The sequence below is a fragment of the Castor canadensis genome, chromosome 6 (assembly GCF_047511655.1).
Source record: "Castor canadensis chromosome 6, mCasCan1.hap1v2, whole genome shotgun sequence".
Taxonomy (NCBI): Eukaryota; Metazoa; Chordata; class Mammalia; order Rodentia; family Castoridae; genus Castor; species Castor canadensis.
Window position 1 is genome coordinate 160,475,710 of NC_133391.1, and position 19,186 is coordinate 160,494,895.

General features: G+C 34.0%; 1 protein-coding gene across 5 annotated transcripts in view; it reads left to right on the forward strand.

Annotated features, from left to right (window-relative positions):
• Window positions 1-19,186, forward strand: part of Cdh18 (cadherin 18) — a 467,108-nt gene that overhangs the window by 291,826 nt on the left and 156,096 nt on the right. Inside the window, exon 1 of one of the 5 annotated variants that reach the window (XM_074077702.1) lies at window positions 13,124-13,227. The exons of the other annotated variants lie outside the window; for them this stretch is intronic. The gene's annotated coding sequence lies outside the window, so the exon portion shown is untranslated. Of the gene's footprint in view, window positions 1-13,123; window positions 13,228-19,186 lie in introns of those variants that run through there. 5 annotated transcript variants of the gene reach the window in all.

Consider the following 19,186-nt stretch of genomic DNA (forward strand, 5'->3'; position numbering starts at 1 on the left):
TGCTATAACAATATGCCTGACAGTGGGCAAGTGGAAGTTTTAAAGAAAATGAATTAATTTTTTCACAATTCTGGATACTAGAAATTCTAAGATCCAGATGATAAAAGGTTCAGTATCTGATGAGGGTGTGGTTTCTGCTTCCAAGATGGTACCTTGGTCCTACATGTTCATCTGGTCAAAGTCTGAAGGACAAAACAGAGAAAATGACATGTGAAGTGTCTTTTATAAGGGCCCCGATGCCATCTGTAATCCAATCATCTCCCAAACCCTCTACTTCTTAACATTATTGCACTGAGGATTCAAGTCTCACCACGAAATCTAGAGACACAAACATTCAAATCTTAGCAGTATTGGATTATCACACTTTTCAGTGGTGTTTAAAACATTTAGAATTTGTGCCACAGCTGTGGTCAAATCTCCAACTGATCCAACCACCAAGTACTTTAGATTTTTCCTATTCACTAGTACGCATGATAATTTAGCTATTCTGGTATCTATTTATTTCAAAGAATTTTTGAACAAAAATCATGCCCAAAAAATCTAGCAGGATTTTACTTGCTTGTAATTTAACAAAACATTGAGGGGCTACTGATGTGGCTTATAGAGCACCTGACTAGCAAGTTTAAGGCCCTGAATTCAAACTCTGATACCATCAAAAAAAAATTGAGAGAGACACTTGTATTCCATACAAGTTGAAAATCACTTTTGCTATTTAATTATAGAAATTGGGAGATTGGGAGACTGGATTTGATTGGATAATATAAGCTTGATTTTCTTTTTCTTTTTTTTCCTTGCAATTCTAGAGATCTTACCAAGGGTGTCACATATGCTGGGCAATCTCTCCACCACAGAGCTACACCACCAGCCCCAATATTATATTTTCTAAAACAAAGAGGTTAAAACATATTATAATGAGTTTGGAAACATATAATTGTCAAATAAATATGCTACCCCCAAAAATTTCTGTACTAGGGTATAGAATAGTGACAGACATCTTGTATAGCATATATATAATCCTAGCACCATAACAGAAACGAATTTTACTCATATTTTTCTCTTTCTTAAAAATCCAGTAACATAGCCATTTATTTTCATTATCAAGTAACATGTGCCATAATTATGTGTGCAATTCTTGTATATGACTAGCAAAGCACTGCGCTTATTTACAGCAGCATCATCGTGAACGTGAGTAATACATCATGCTTCTGCTATGACATTCCTGGGTGACAGGAATTTTCTAATTGTCTGAGATTTTGTCTACTTCATCATGATTGATGTCAATTACTGAGGAGTTACTGATTTTTGAAAGAGTCTTGATTTTATTGTGTGTGTGTGTGTGTGTTTTAAAAGTTTTAATAGTTTGGAGGGGTAGTATCAGTGTTGAGGTGTATTTTTCATCACTGACCTATGTTGGGATAGATCAATAGACAGCCTTTTCCCCCACAAGCTCAGGGTACCAGTATGACTCAGAGGAAAACTAGATGGAATGTCTTGAAGTTTGAAGTGTTTAAGTTGGAGCTATATTTGATTTGAGGGCAAGCCCTATTGAGTGTCACTTGTCTGTTTCTGTGCTGCTTTCTCCTAGAAGCTTCCCTTCTTTATGTATTGGAAGCCACTTCTGGCCACAAGGAGCTTTGTAGTCTGTGGGCCAGATAGGCTCCCACTTGCTTCACAGGACCCCAGTCTGTGCCCCTAGAGGCAGCAATTATCTACACCAAGGGTGTCCTCCAAATGCATCAAATAGAGAAGGGAATAGAACATTGAATTCTGCACTGGTGTGGAGACCTGGTGGACTCTCATCCCCACCTGTCTGTAAACTCCCTCAGCCAGCAGACTATTCCTAGAAGCCATGCAGTCTGCCAGCCACAGTACTGGTCCTGTTTTTGCAGTTATCTCTGAGCAATGGGCTTGCTCTCACTAGGGAAGGTGGGGCCACTAACTACCAACCTTTCAATGCCTGAGTTATCCACTGTTAAACTTCTCAACAAGATATTATCCTTCTTCACAGTCATGTCTCATGGCAATCTCCCTCCAATACACTGTGGCTGGGGGTCCCAAGACTCCCTGAACCAGTACTGTTCCTTTTTATTTTTCAAGTATCCAGAATAACTGTCTTGAGCCCCATTTGACAGCAAATATTTTTTGGTGGTAGGCTTTTCCTGGAGCCAGAGCTCTCTGCCAGCAATGAACTTGTTGCTCTGAATCTGCTGTGATCCTCAGGCAAAGGAACTTTTTCTTGTCAGGGAGGGTAAGAAAAAAATACACCACATCCTTCAGTGCCTGAACTCCCTACTGCTTAAACTTCTCAGCTGGTCCATCTGAGGCCATGTCTTTCTCCACAACTGCCTCTTATCACTGTTTCCAAGTCCTCCAAGTAGCTCTCTCTTGAACAGTAGACCTTCTCTCATATGGCACCTCATCATTACTCTGAGAAGTGAGGAGAGAAAAAAATTATCTCTTGTCTGATGCTAGCCTGTCATACAGGAGAAGTCACTGTACCACTAATCCTGTACTAAGTTTAAGGCTCACAAGAAGTGGGGGCTAGTTCAACAGCTACATTAGCCAGTTCGTCACTAAAGCCACCTAGCTTTCTTTGTGGTGGAGGCTTCAGCATCCCCTTCTCCCTCTGAGAGCTGGAACTGGAGTTGACATTCCCTCTTACTTCACTATTTCACATTTCTGTATCTCTACACTTTACAGCTGCCCATCCCTTTTTTGTGGTCCTGGTGTTCTTCATCTCTTTCTGTCTTCCAAAAAATAGTCTCTCCTTTGTTATTCTGATTCTTTCCCTTCATCCAGTCAAAGGGAGAAAATTACTCTTCTTGCCCCTCCCTCTCTTCCATATTTTATATATTTTATAAAAGAGAACTGTATATTAAAAGTACTAACAATTACCTGGTGCCTCAGCTATTTGAAGAATATCAAAAGATGTTTTGCATATTGATATAAATAAATATTACTAAATTCTTAGAAAGAAAATATGACCATTCCCTCTTTCCATGAAACTAAACTTTATTATAACACTGGTGAGCAACAGATAGGTTATAGTTCCTATACAGTTTTTAACCATTTTGCACAGAACCCAATGTTATAGAACGTCTCTTTAACAAACCATGAATATAACATTAAAAAAAATTGTATGCATTGACTTACCACAGATTGGCTGCCATTGTTCGATAGGAGCTATATACCTCTATGAATACATGCAAATATTGAATTAAAAAACACCAAAAATAAACTTTGATGTAGGTGGTGAACTTTAAAATATTTGTAAAATAGCACTGAGTTTGGATAAAAGAGTTGATCTAGTAAGAGATTAAAGTCTAACTAGAAAACATCCTTGGTACCAGCCAGTACATTTATCCTTGAGTGTGACTCACATCAGTGATGAGTTGTATGTGGTGATAGGGTTCCCTCCTCAATATCTCAATTGTCTGGCATGCAGTTTTTTTTCAGAGGACTAGGGTTTGAACTCAGGAAAGTCATGTTTTCAAAGAAAGCACTCTACTGCTTTTGCCACATTTCCAGTCCATTTTACTCTGGTTATTTTTGAGATGTGGCTTTGAAAAATATTTGTTTGGGCTAGAACCCCGATCCTCCCTATCACAGACTCCCAAGTTGCTAGGGTTACAGGAGTCGGTCCCAGTGTCTGGTTATGCCACAAAGTTCTTTAAGGCATACTGCAAAATTTCTGTTAAACATGAGATAAAATCACTGTTCGTCTCACAGTCCAAAAATGAGTTTCCCAGAATGACAATCATTTTGAGATTATTTCAAAGCTCATTTCTTGAAAGGATGTTTTAGGGAAATAAATGTCATTTTGTTTTTCAATTGGGAAATGCATTTAAAAATATATTGACAAAACTAGAAAGTCTTTTGTATCAACAATTTTCAGCTTCATAATATGTAAAGGAAATTGAAAGCTTCAAATTTGTTCAGAGATCATGGATTATCAGTAAACACAAATATTTAAACATTATTATTTAAACATTATTATTATTTTAAAAACAATATTTTTCTCAGATTATGTGAATGCTTGCATTGCTTGTATGAAGGCATTAATTCTACTCAGTTTTGACAAATTTATTTTTGAAGTTGTTTTTGTAGGGTTAAAGTTATTGGAATGCTGACATCATTTTCTTCTGCTCAACATAAAACAAGTTAATTTATTTTAACACTTAAGATATTAAATGATTGATTACCAGTACAAAATTTCATTTTTCCTTGTTGAATTAGCTTCCCTCCAATGTGAGAAGCTTGATATGCCCATAGATTTGGATTCTTAGCTAACAAAGTTATGATACTATTGAGTACAGGTTTAATTATATAGATTCTGATTAGCTTTTACACATACTACCAAATAAAAACAGACAGTGCTTTCCTAATATTGACATATAATATACTACATATTCTTTAAGATCTATATTGATACTATTTTCCTGAATGCTCAAAATATATTAGTCTGTATCTTCATCTTCATACCAATCTGTTTGTATTAAATATTAGCTGAAATTGCAAGAAGGAAGCTGTGTGAACACTGGGCCACCCTCCATCATCATCCCTTCATAGATAAATACACATAGCCCACTTACAAAGGAGAAATTTACATCTATCTTTAATTTAGAGAGATAGCTTTCTACTTGGTACATAAACTTACACTAGACATGCTATATTAACTTATAGAATAAATTCTGACCTTAATTGCATAACCATCAAACTGGTCAACACATCAGTATTCAAATTTATAAACAGAAGCTTAGTGTTCATAATATTTTATATGTTTCTATTTTTGCTTATTTATTGATTTTTTCTTCTTTAGAAAACTTTGGTTACTTACTCACCTGATATTTTATGTAGTTCTCTACCATTAACAATTCTAATTCACTTTGAATAGTTCTTTTAAACTCATCTACATATCTACGCTGTTCAAAAAGAAGAAGAAAATATATCTCTGTGACAATACTGTCTTTGTCAGACTCAGTAAATTTTGCTTAAATGTCAGCATCATCCACATGAGAGTACAAATGATCTTAATTTGAGTTTTTAAATATTTTTTCTATTAAAAATTATATTGTACAGAAACGTTTATTAAGAGATTTTTTAGGTGACCTTGATTATATTTAATTATATATCAATAAAACTTTAAAAATAAACTACTCTGAGTTATTAGATTTTAACCACAATTCTGCAGGACAATTAAGAAGTCTTCTGGTTTGTGTGTGTGTGTGTGTGTGTGTGTGTGAGAACGGGTTTGAAGACTGAACCCAGGCCTTGCATATGCTAGGCAAACACTGTGAAGAGGTCTGGTAGAAATGAATCAATGTGGATTGTAATACACATGTGTGTGGAAACAATGCTAAGAATCTCTCTGTATAGCTATCTTTATCTAAAACTAACAAAAATGCTGTTTTTCTTATTAAGGGATTTTAAGGGTTAATCTGAACTTGTTAAATTCAAATAAAGAAAAAAAGGCAAATTATAATTGTCACTTGATTCTGGAAGATACAGTAAAATTATATCAAACATGATATTCTGGCAGTCATCCCAGTTAAAACATTGGAAAGAGTCACCTCAAGTTTTTAATGTGCCCAGAAATAAGTTACTTAGAAATAAATTCTCTGCATATTTGCATGAAAGGTAACTCTAAGGGAAATTGAATTCATGTTGGTTATGCCTTAGTATATGTTACAGCCAGAGTTTCAATTACTAAACACCTTATACTGGTGAGGCTGGAGAAATCTGTCAGTAGAGAAAAAAAGAAGCAAGTACAATAGTAGTATCTCTTCATGCTCTGTCTATGCATGAGAAGAATCAATTTGCTTTTATCTTAATCCCAAGTAGAAGGAGCAATTTACTTTGGGGAAATCCTGTAAAATTTATTGCTGACAGAGAGTACTTTCTAAGGATGACAGAACACAAGAATTGATTTTGCTTCCAGAGAAACCAGGATAACTGATTCTCTCAATCACAGAGTGCAGCTCTGGGGTTTTGTTGTCACTTGTCCTTGCAGTTTGAAAGGTTTACATCAAATATGCAGGAGGAAAAATTGAGAAGAGATGTCCAATGTGGCATTTAATTAGTGTGACATGTCCAATTGCCAGTGCTTATATATAGGATAGCATTAATAAATTAATAAATAATAAATCTGGTTTGTTAAGTACTTACTTTATCTTCTGTACTTTTTGTTACTTTGTAAAGAGGTTTTTATAAATTAATTTAAACAAATCTCAAAGGTGCACCTTACATTGTATGTTTTTGCATTCTCTAGACCAAGAAACTTACCTGGAGAGGTTAAGTAAATTCACAGATCCCCAAAAAAAGAGGAAGACATAGAGTTTGCCAATTTTTTATGGTTTTGAAATTCTTATAGTTAACTTGTAAATGCAAAAATAAGGTCAGTAATCATATCTTACTTCCTAACTGTGCTCTGGGAACTCCTTATTGTAAACCAAGAAACCAGAAAAGGTTTATATAGAAATTTTGATGTGACCCACAGAGAATTTGCACTGTGAGAAGTCCTTGAGTGAAACCCACTTTTGGTTTTATCATGAGTAATACAGAATGGTCTGATTACACAAGAGCAGATAAGGTCACAGGGAAACAATGGCTATTGCAGCAAGGAGATGGATGAAGAATCACAGAGTGTCACCAGAAATTGAGGGTCCTGATATGCAGAGCTCAGGGCTGTAACACGAAGAGTCACTAATAGTTGCAGAGTCACTGAGAAACTTGGGAACTTCAGATCAAAAGATAATCAGAGCTGTAAGACCAGAAGACAGAAAGCTAAGGTCCCTAACACCTAAGATTCTGAGATTTATTATTAAGGAATGAATGAAGAGTTCCAGAAAACAACCAAGGGCAGACACTGCAAGAAGCTAAAAGAAAGGATAATGGAGGAATTTGAAGAAGTCATGACAAGTTATAAAGAACTGTCTCTCCAGCTAGCCGGTCACTGTAAAGAGGTCAGCATTATTATCAGTAACATAACTACAAGATCTCAAGTTCTGCCAAAAAAAGTGTTAACCAGATACACAATTTCACTCAAGCATTCAGAAGTTGCCTTTAATAGGCAATATTGCAGTTAATATTGCAATACTGAGGGACAGAACACAGGAGATGACCTTCAGGCTAACCCGAAAAGAGTGGTAAGAAAGCTGCTTATATAGCTAGAAAGGGGTGTGGCATATCTGTGATCAACTTGGAATTGCCACCAATCAATCACAATATGATTCTTAGTGCCATTGGTCACTAGCCTTGCATAAGGAACAGTCACAGACCTCACACTGGCCTGACTGAGAATGACTCCAGGGTGACGAGGGTCATCTAGAGTTCACCAAGGTTCTCGTTTCCCAGAGTGAAGTCTTCCAAAGCTATTTCAGGTTGTCTTTAACTGTCTTGACTACAGCAAGGCTAACTGGATCAGGAGTGGTGGTCCTAGAGCTAAGATTGTAGTGCTCCTTACAGCAGAGGGATGGTATGGTAGGCATCCATGAAGTGTCCAAAGCTGCTGGAACTCAAATTACAGTATGGCCTGTCACCAAAATAGGGGCTTCTCAGTTGACAGCTGTCACAAAGTGTCTGGGTACAAGGGACTGACCGACAGCTATCAGTGGAAGAGCCAAATTGGTCCAGACCCAAGGGTTCTTAAAGACATCATCGACATTACACCTTAGCAATGTTTATCAGAGCTTCACTATGAGCCAATGAACTGGGAGTATTGAGTCATTCTGTCTGTCTCATAATTTCATGTTATCTTCCCAGTAATACTATAAGGACACTATTGTACTCTTATTTTACTGATGTAGAAGTTGAAGAATGTTAAGAAATTGAGCCATGTTTACAATGGATTAAGTAAAGGGTCGAAATATAAACCTAGGCATTCTCACTTCTGGAAATGTGCTCTTAGACACTATAATAAGCCAACCTGAAATTGTCTCAAATGTATGGATGACATCTTGGGGATGCACACTATTCATCTGAAAATTCTTGAGTTCTCTGTCCATATCAGAAATTAAAAGTTGTTTTGCTGGAACTTTGTCTTACTATTTCAGAGATTCAGAGGCTCTACTGGGGCCATAGCATGCAAAGCAAATACCAAACTTTACCTTTTTAAATCTATGTTCATAGGGTAGACATTTCAGCATCTAGTTTAACACAATTTCTTCTAAATAACTCCAAAAAAATTCTTCCTAGTTATGACCCACTATTTCATAAATAGCCCCTCTGTAAAGAAAGGAGGAATATCAGTCTAAATGAGTTTTCTGCTTTCTGTTTCCAGTTGTTTGTCTTAGTCTGGGCTTCTAGTCATATATGTTTCAAAATGATTTATATAGAGAGCATAATAGACAGGTTGTGAACACATTGATTTCATCTGTCCACAATTATTAAAGCTTGTTGGGGAGTAAAATTAAAACAGAATCTATGTGCTTCCTGTAGCACAGGTCATGTACTAGGAATGAACTTCTGCTTTAGTACTGAGGTGTCCTCATATTTTGGTTTTCTGTCTTCATTTGAGTTAAATGATGGGAGGCTCTATTTCTTGGGTGGCAGATTTTCCCATTTCAGAACATTTCTTTGGCCTGTGCAGTTATGTTCTCAGTAAGTGGTTTGTTAAATTTGTCTTCTTTTTCCAAAAGATGCAGCCTGTAATCTTTTGCTCCAGATTAATATTTAAATATAAATAATTCATGTTTACTTTGCCACTTGGCTCTTATCAGTTAATTTAGAAGAGAAAGTATTGTGTTTATGTTTTCTTCTCCTGATTTCATTGGAATCTACATGAGAAAAAATGTATATATTTAAGACATGTGGGTTGAGGACTTGATATGTGTATGAATTGTGAAATATTCACAAAGCAATCAGTATACTCATGGAGTCACATAGTTATTATTTTTGTCACAGTAACATATCTGTAATCTTCAGCAAACTTTTAGTGTACAATACAGTACTTTTAACTATATTCTCATTAACATGCGTTGTGTTTCAAGAACTCAATTATCTTCATAACAGTTTTTATGCTCTATGACCAACATTTTGTCTCCTCAGATTCCTGGAAACTACCATCCTACTCTGTACCTGTGATTTTCACATTTCTAGATTCCATATATAAATAGAATCATCCAACATTTGTCTTTCTGCATCTGGCCAATTTCATGTAGCATAATGTCTCCCAAGTTCATCCCCATTGTGGGCAGTGGCAGGATGTCTTATTTTAAAGACTAAATGACATTCCATTGTATACATAGACCACATGTTCTTCATTCAATCATCCATCTGTGAATAGTAAGGTTATTTTCTTATCTTGGTTATTTTGTATCATGTAGCAGTAAATGGCAGTACAAGTAATTCTTCAAGATACTGGTTTCATCTTTTCAATATACGTCCACAGGTGTCATAGCTGTATCATAATGTAACTCTACTTTTAATTTTTGTGCACTTTAATACTATTTTCCATAAGTTTTCTATTAATTTACCTTTAGTGTGCAAGGTATTAATTTTTCCACATCCTTACCACCAATTATCTTTTATTTCTGACCAAATTCTTTCTGAAAAGTGTGAAAAGATATTTAGTTGTGATTTTCACTTCTTGGTGGTTAGGGAATTTGAGCACCTTTTCATTTTCTTTTTGCCCATTTCTTTGTCTTTTGAGAAATATTCATACAGATCCTTTACCTATTCTTTAACCATGTTATTTTTGTGTGTTTTGATGTTTAATTTTTGGTATTGAGTTTTGTTATTTCTTTTCTTATTTTGAATATTAACCCTTTATCAGATATGCTGTTGGCAAATATTTTCCCCTTTTCTGTAAGCTACCATTTTATTCTACTGATTGTTTTCCTTGCTGTGCACAAGACTTTTAGTTATACAGAATATCTTTTTTCTGATTTTTGTTTTGTGTGCTTAGAGTCATATACAAAATAATTATCACCCACAACAATGTGAAGAAGGTCGTTCACAATGTTTTCTTAATCTAATTTCATAGTTTCAGGTCTTATGTATAATCGCTAACCAATTTTAAGTTGATTTTTGTGTATAGCATGAGGAACACCATCATGAAATCACAGTGTTACTCCTGCACCTTTAGTATTCTTCAATGTTGCTTTAACTGTGAAAGGTCTTTTGTAGCTTCTTCTTAGTTTTAGGATTGTTTTATGTATCTCTGTAGTTAATGTTATTGCAATTTTTGATAAAGATTGTATTGAATCTGTGATGGACATTGGGTAGTAATGTTTTAACAACAGTGACTTTTCCAATTCATGAACATGAGAAATCTTTCCATGTGTCTGCCCTGTTCAATTTCCCTCATCAATCTTTTCTTTTCACATATATGAGACTTTTACCTCTAGTCAAATTTGCTCTAGACATTTTATAATTTTTGTTGCTATTGTGAATGGATTTGTTTTCTTGATTTTTATACAAAGAGATTATTGTATGTGTATAGCAATATAAATGACTTTGGGTGTATTTTGTATTCTCCTAGTATAATACATTCATTTATTAGTTTCAACAATTTTTACATATATGATAAAGTTATCTAGCAAGTTGAGAAATATTTATCTGTTTCTTTCCAATCAAGTGCCTTAAATTTCTTTTTCATTTCTATTTGCCTTGTCTGCAACTTCAGAACTAAGTTGAAAAGAATTGAGGGCAAGTATCCTTACTTTGCATTGTATCTTACAGAGAAAACTTTCAGTTTTTGTAAGTAATTATGAGTTTATCTTGGATTTTTTTCCACCTGAGTCTGATTAGGGTGACATAAGTCCCTCTGTACCTATTTTGTTGTGAAAATATTAATTGTGAGTTAATTTTGAGCTTTGTCAAATGTTTTTGTTTCATCTATCGACATAAGCATTTTTTCATTCTGTTAATGTGTTGTATCATATTGATTGATTTAAACATTGAATTATAGTTGCAGTTTAGAGATAAATCCTACTTTGTCCTTCTCTATGACTATTTTAATGTGCTGCTGATTATTATTCTAATATTTTATGGGAATGTATACAATGATGTTCATCAAGAATATTGCCTTCTAATTTTTAATTCTTAGTGTCTTTGTCTAATTTTGTTAACAGTGAGATGCAGGCCTCATTGAATAAGTCTGGAAATTATCCCTGTCCTATTTTTAGTTTTTTTCTTCTTTTTTTGTGAGAATTAAGAAGATTGATATAAATTCTTCCTTGAATGCTGGAAGAATACAGCCACAGAAATCATTGGTGCAGGGCTTTGCTTTTTCGGGAAATTTTTGTTTGTTTTTACTATTCAGTCTCTATATTGGTTATTGATCTGTTCTGGTTTTCTATTTCTCCTTGGTTCAGTATTAGTAGGTGATATGTTTGCAGAAATGTGTCCATTTCTCTTAGATCACTCATTTGGTTGGCAAATAATTGTTCTTAATAGTAATTTATCAGACATCCATTATTCTATCACCTTTTCCAGTTCTGATTTTATATGTTTGAGTTATATCTCTTATTTTCTTTATTGATTTATGCTACAATGCTATATATTCTTTTTTCCTAACCAGGTTCACAAATCTCTACTAGAAATGAATTTCTCCCACTATAAAACATGGGGAAAACAAATGACTCCTATGTGCTATATAATAAGAGGGGTTCTGGTTTCTATTACACAAAATGCAGGTAAAGTAAGAAAGCCTTAAGAAAATGCAGGTGTTGAATGACCTAGTCTGGAATAAGGCCTGAACTCTCATTTACAATAAGTCCCCAGGTAGCACTGATGCTCTCGGTTCAAGTTCCCAACTCTGAATATCAAAGGACTAAGAACTTTCAGATAAGTGATACTTATCATGGTTATCATGATGCATGAAAAATTAACAAACATCCTGTAATTTATTTAGTTAGTTCACTTTACAAGTATTTTCTGAAAACTTGTCATATGTCAAGTAATAATAGAAAGTATCTATAATATGTCAACAAGTAAAATAAACCTATAATCATGAACACATGATCTACGTACTTGTTTTCAGAAGTGGTGAAGAAAATTCAGACAATAAACAATAGATACATAATAAAATTAAATCATATTCAATGACAGTGGAAGTGTGAAAGAAAAAGATATCCATGATACTCGTTAATGTGCAATAAGACAGAATTTATTCAGGGCCATCATAGTAGGTGTAGGGACCATTGCAATGGAATTTTATGAAGCGAGATTAATTGCAACTAAATACAACAAGGAAAAGTTTGATTTGTAGCCAAGGATTTGGGTTGGGAAAGCAGGGGTCAGTGGATGAAAAATTCTTAAGAGGAAAAACAGAGGTAATAGAGATTTTGCTGAAGGCATGTCAATGTCAGCAGACATCTTGGAAATAGTTAAGAGATGAAAACCCTAGTCAGATATTAAGAATTATCAGGTATTTATAGGATGTGGAATTCTGGCTAAACTGATTTGCCAAGATTCTTGGTATAATCTTATAGTACAGAGATGGACATGGAATCTCAAAAGTCAGGCCTACTGGAAAAGAAAGTTGGAGAGAATCTGACTAAGGACAGGTGTGGTGATACAAGACTGTGCACACCAGCACTCAGGAGATGGATGCAGGAGAACTTCAAGTTTGAGACCATCCTGAACTACATAGTGATTTCTAGGCCAACCTGCATTACATAGCAACACCCTGTCTCAAAAAACAAAACAAAAACAAAATCAGAAACAAAACAAACAAACAAAAAACACTTGAGAGGTGACTAGTGTTAGTGAAGGGTAAAATCTTTGTCGGTGATAATTGATACTGACTAAATAGGAATCAGGAGTATATGTATGGAGTAGAGCAAAATGGTATGGTATTGAATCAAGATTAGCATGAAGGCAATGATATTAGTATGTCAGATTCTAAACAGTAATACAAATTCATCACCTCATTGTTACATTGTAGCAGGTATGTTAATTAGCACCATTTACCCATACCACAATGGATACATATTTCAAAATGTGTTGTGCACAATAAATACATAGAAGTTTATTTGTCAGTTGAAAAGTTTTAAAAGAAAGACAAAGATAAAATTAATAACAAAACAAAAAAAAACAAAATCTACCTGCAATTTGTAGATTTCCAAAAGCTCTACTTTAATTTTCCCTAGAGGAGCAAAAGCTCATTAGAGAAAAGGCACAGATGGTTTGGATTCAGTCTGCTGTCTCAGTTTTGCTTCAGAGAAGATGGAATTCATTTTGTCATTTCTGGCTGAAAGAGAAGAATCACACTGCTTATAAAAGGTAAATCCATTGTTATGTAAATATGATACAAAAGTAAACTTATGCTTGCAAAATGTCAATAGGATTAGAGATATGACTAAGAATATACATCACATTTCAGCTTATTTTTTCGTGTTCTTACTGTCTGAGTGGCATTTTTATTAACTAGTCAATAGATATGAACATAACTAGGAAATTCTGACAGAAGATGAAAAACAATGCAGAGGACAAAGTTACTTTTTAGTGATTTCTATTTCCTCAATTTCACATTAATATTTTGTCTTCATGAATTAAAGTAGTTTTAAAGATTTTTGTATGGATAATATATGCCCTAGATTAGTGATAGCAGTATACATGAAAACTAATAGTCAATGTTTAAAGTAAACAAGAAAAATGTAAATATTTCTTTTTAAAATAGAGAGAAATCATGTGAGCTGTACAAAGACACAGAAAATAAAGCGAATGAATGTAGTCATAAGATTATTTGGATAACAGAGCTATGCATTGTTCTGAAAAAATGTGAATATGTGAGGTAATTCATGTATCGATTAACTGGATTTACTCACGTAATAACATATATGTCCTTTAAACATTGTAATGCACATGATGAACACATAAAATTTGACAAATTTTTAAAAATAGTAATAAGAACAGATTAATATTTATTAATTAAGCTCCAAAACTAGGTGTGCTATAATTATAAATCCACAGTTTATAATACTTTCTGTAGTGTTTATGGCCTAAATTGAATCAGACTATATAAAAATCAGGGAGGACTTTTAACTTAGTAATTGAAAATCATCGATTGAGCCAAGTCTGCTTCAGTAAATAGTGGTTTTATGGGTAATATTTCACAATCTATTGGCCCTTTAGTAAGTGAAAAATCCTTTTTTATTTTCAGGAAACTTTCCATGACTGTTATCACCTATAATAAATAAACATTTCTGACGAAAAGTTATAGGCAATGTCTAGTTTTTCCTCTGCAAAAGTATATAAAATAAATATTGCACTTCAAGGCAATTGCCTTGCAAATTATATTCTGTACAACTACATTGAGCTTTTTAGCATATCTTTTAGATCTTTCAAAATTATGTTCAGAGGAAATTAGTAACACAAACCAAAAAAGTAGAAGAGGTAAGTGTATTGATAAGAAGGGATTAGGTAGATAAGTGCTAGGTAGGCAGAGAGATGAATATATAATCTGTTTTCTAAAAATTTAAATTTTTGTTATTTCTTGATATAAATAGGATAATATTACTTACCTTAAACTCTTGGAATTATATATAAATATCTCCAACCATTCTACATAACTTCCAAAGATGAAGGACTATACCTTATCTTCTTTATGGTCTACCAAACAGATCAGATAAAAATAGCACAACATTTAATATCCTTGACCTAACGTTGAGACCATGAGAGAGAATTTTTAGAGCTCCAGAATATAAGTTTTGTTTTACATGATTCTAGGAGAATTACCTAATGTTCAAATATCAGTGAGCATGTCAGATAGATGTAAGTCTAAGTAGCATTCCTTAGGCAGCTCTAACCAAGTGGAGCCACTAGTCAATGTAAGAAACATGCCACATTCATCCTTTTGTCCTGGAAAAACACAACTGTCCTTTATGGCAGAGGAAAATCACTAACTACATATTGTCAATTGTAATATAAATACCCTGCCTTGTCACTTCACAAGGCTATTTTGAATTGAATATTACCTTGTTTATGTTATAAAATTTGGTAAACTTTGAAGCACTATGAAATTATGAGAGCAATGTTCCTCTAAGTACATTCTTTCGGTGAATATTTCTCTGTAACTTGATTATATTAACTTGTCATCTGGACACAGGATAATAAAATAAAAAATAGGAACAATTCTAACATTTGCTTATGATGTTTTATGTGCTTCCTTAGGCCATTTTCTAATGGTTTTGCACATGCTGTTTTATTTAATCATGATAATAGCATTGCCGTGAAATGAGAACTCATGATCCACATTTTTCTAAAGAAAAATTAGTCATAAGGACATAATATCCTTACGGCCACAAAGTCAACCAGTGAGAATAGAATTTGCATCCCATCAGTATGTCTGCAAAACCCATGTTTTTAATTGTTATACTATTTTCAATGTTGTCTAATTTTTTGTGGCAATAGAAAACACCATATTGTTCTATTGAAATAAAACATTTTGGTGTATCAGAATATAGTTATTTGCAAGCATTTCTTTTACATGTCATAGGTAGTTCTAAAGAAACAGCTCAATGTAATAATAGGTTAGAGAAACATAGAAACTGTTCCCATAGTTTGAATTCCATCATGCCATGACAAGCTTAGTTTAAAGAAAAGGGGGATTGTCTCAATTTGATTGGTGGTAATTTCTGTTGGTCAAATATTTCATAGGAAATGTTTCCAAAGTACAGGAAAAAACTGACTGGAATGTATATTTACATCCAAGGTCTTCTCCATCATTTTATACCACCTCCCTGTCAAAAGTAAATAAAGAAAAAAATAATGCTCTCTGGAATAATCTCATTTGAACTAATTTGGCTATGTAAAATTAAAAACATCATGCTACCTTAACTGTGAGCACATCAATTTTGGAAGTATTCTATAATTATTTGTATTCTGAGCACTTGATAATGCAATCAATATTCAGTGAATTAATGACTTCAATAAATGAAGTAAGTAATTATTGTGGTGATTTCCAATTCATTAGAATTTTGTTCTTTCACATGCAAAATTCATTTGGAGAAATAATCAGTATTTAACATGTGTTGGCACATAGAGACATATTTACTGCATTATTAAATTCTACTTGAAATTGAAGAGTACAGAGGCATCAGAGATGAAAATATATAGGAATTTTCCTATTTTCTTATTCAACAAGAAACTAGGTAACCAGACTAGTGGCCAATTAATGCAGTATGAATGAAAACAAGACATTGGCCACTGCTTAGGACAGCACACTGTGTTCTGTACTTAGAGGCCTCCAACAGTCTGAATGCAATGTTGGCAGCCTGCTGTGCAGCAAAGAAAGGGGCCAATTGAAGTGTGCATATGAGGGCATGGGTAAGATACTTCAATGATGGAGCATGCATCCAGAAAACAAGGAAAAATAGATACAAACAATAAGGTCCCCTTCCCCTATACAGTGCACACAAATTAAAGAGGAAAGGTAGGAAAACACTGGACTTTTAAGTGTTCTGCAATCCCAAGTGCTTGTAAAAAATATTATGGGGCACAGGAAGATTAGATTAAATAACTACTTAAAAATCACACTTACATAATGTTTGTTATGTGAGGCAGATGTATAATTATGCATATATGTCACAAACCAAGAGAAAAAAGTGACTGATGATAATATGTAATAAAGGATTGATAATATAGTTGGAGTTATAGGAAAATAGTTCAGAGAAAAGTGGCTGTCCTGATTTTAAATAAAACATAAAAACTTTTGAATCAGCAAGAAGAAAACCAGAAGGAACAATAGAAAATAAATATAGAACTGGATGAGAAAATTCCTGTGTAGTCCACCTGTGGAAGTTAGGGATAAAAATACAATCCTAACTACACTTGCAATAAAAAAAAGATGTACAGCTCGGGAACTACAATTGGAGATGGGGCTGATGCTACAACAAATGAAACAAGCAGATGCCTATTCTAGCTTCAGCAGTGATGGATGGGGCAGGGCAGGGAAATAGCTCAGAAATTGTGAAGTTTCTGACACATACTTGAGTTTAACAATGTATGCTCACTTCTGAACAAAGTTAAAAGGTAGTGAAGCCTTTTATTTTTTAAAGCATGTAATAATTCTATTAAGAGTTTGCTATGTGATATGTACCTTTGCAAATTCTTCCTTACATTAGCTAATGTGACTTCACAGTATTAAAAGAGATATGTAGTATTGATGTTTCTATTTAGAGTTAAGAAAAATTTTTGCAAAGAAATGTTAGCAGCAACATTTTTTAAATAAACTTTTTTTTATTTTTGTGCTGAAGGTACATTGTGGCATTTACAAAAGGTCTTGAAATATATCAAATATATCACACTTGAATTCACCCCCTCCACCATTCTCCTTTATTCCCCCTCCCCTCATTCCTGGAACAGTTTCAACAGATATCATTTTTCCATTTACATGTATATGTACACAGTATTTGCATATATTCATCCTCCCTACCTCCTCCCTACTGCCACTGGTACCAACCCCTCCCAAGCAGGACCTGTTCTGCCCTCCTGTTCTTTGATTTTGTAAAGGAAAATAAAAGGACATTTTTATTGGTTTAAGATAGCTCTACAGGGAGTTTCCTTGTGACATTTCCATGTACCTATGTATTATAACTTGAATTGGTTCATCTCCTGTGTTTTTCTTCTTTGTACCTTACTTCTCTTCTTATGATGGTTTCAACAGGTTTAAAATTCTATATTCATGCTTGTATAGACTCTGCATCAACTACATTCACCTCCTTCCTCCTTTTACTCTCCCCCTATCATATGGGACCCTCCCCTAGGGTGACCTGTTTTTCATAATATTGCCGTATTTGTGTTAGGACTATATTCCACATATGAGAGAGAACATGTGGCTTTTGGCCTTCTGAACCTGGCTAACTTCACTGAACATGGTGTTCTCCACTTCCATCCATTTACCTTCAAATAACAAAATTTCACTCCTCTTTGTGACTGAATAAAATTCCATTGTATATAAATAACACATGCTTTTAATCCATTCATCAGTTAGTGAGTTGCCTTGGCTTTTTCCATAGCTTCATATTGTAAATAATACAGCAATAAATGTTGGTGTTCAGGTGCCTTTATTGTAACTGACTTAGATTCCTTCAGTTGTATTCCTAGGAATTGTATTACTGGTTCATATGGCAGTTCTAGTTTTAGTTTATCGAGGAGCTTCCATATTGTTTTCCATAGTGGTTCGGCTAATTTACATTCCCACCAACAGTGTATGAGAGTTCCTTTTTCCCCATATCCTCAAGAATGTTTATGTTGTTTATGCTCTTAATGGTAGCCATTTTAACAGAAGTGAGGTGGAATGTTAACATGGTTGGTTTTGATTTGCATTTCCTTTTTGGCCAGGGATATTGAGCATTTTCTTTAGCCATTTGGACTTCTTCCTTTGAAAAGGATATATTTAATTCATGCCATTCCATATGGCAAAGTATAACATTTTTACAAATGAGTCTACAAATATACCCAAGAGAAAAATCCCAATTATTAAAGAATGCAATTAATGATGAAAAATTTGAGTTCAAATATTAAAGGAGAATAATACATAATTTTAAACAATTATTAAAAATTCAAATTTGGGGCTGGAGTTGTAGCTCTGTGGTAGGAGTGCTTGCTCAGCATATGCAATCCCCTGTGTTCAATAATAAAAATAATAATATTAATAATGTGTTACTATCTCTGAGTAGTTTTAAATGTGATTATTGAATAGTGCTTACTTCCGTCTCTTCAGTAGTTCAACAGTATGACAAGAATTATATTGCCTTCATTTTTGTGAATTAATTGCAAGTTTATTTTTCTCCTTGGTGTTGATCTAGCCCATGACCATCAGGGTCTCATGCATTCTAGGCAACTGGTCACTAAGCTACAACCTCAATCCCAATTCTTAGTGTCTTAACAAGTTTCCTGAACCCTTCAACAAAGCTGTGAGTATTTCTATGGTTCTATGAACTTTCTCAACTCAGCCTATCATTTTTCAATGAGCTTTAGAATTTGAGAAAGGACTTGTCCAGTGACTTTCCAGCAAAACCACAAAAAAGTGATTACATACGGAAAAGGTGGTAGGTTGAGAATAAGCTTAAGTCTCAAATGACATAAAAAGGGAGTAAAACTGAAAAGAATTATGCTTCATTTGATAAATCTTGTCAATTATCAATAAGGTGGAATATTTCACACCATGTTTTTTCTGTACATACATTTAGTGTCTCTCCCTTTTGTATATTCCCACTGGAATAAGTTCTGAAAGGGA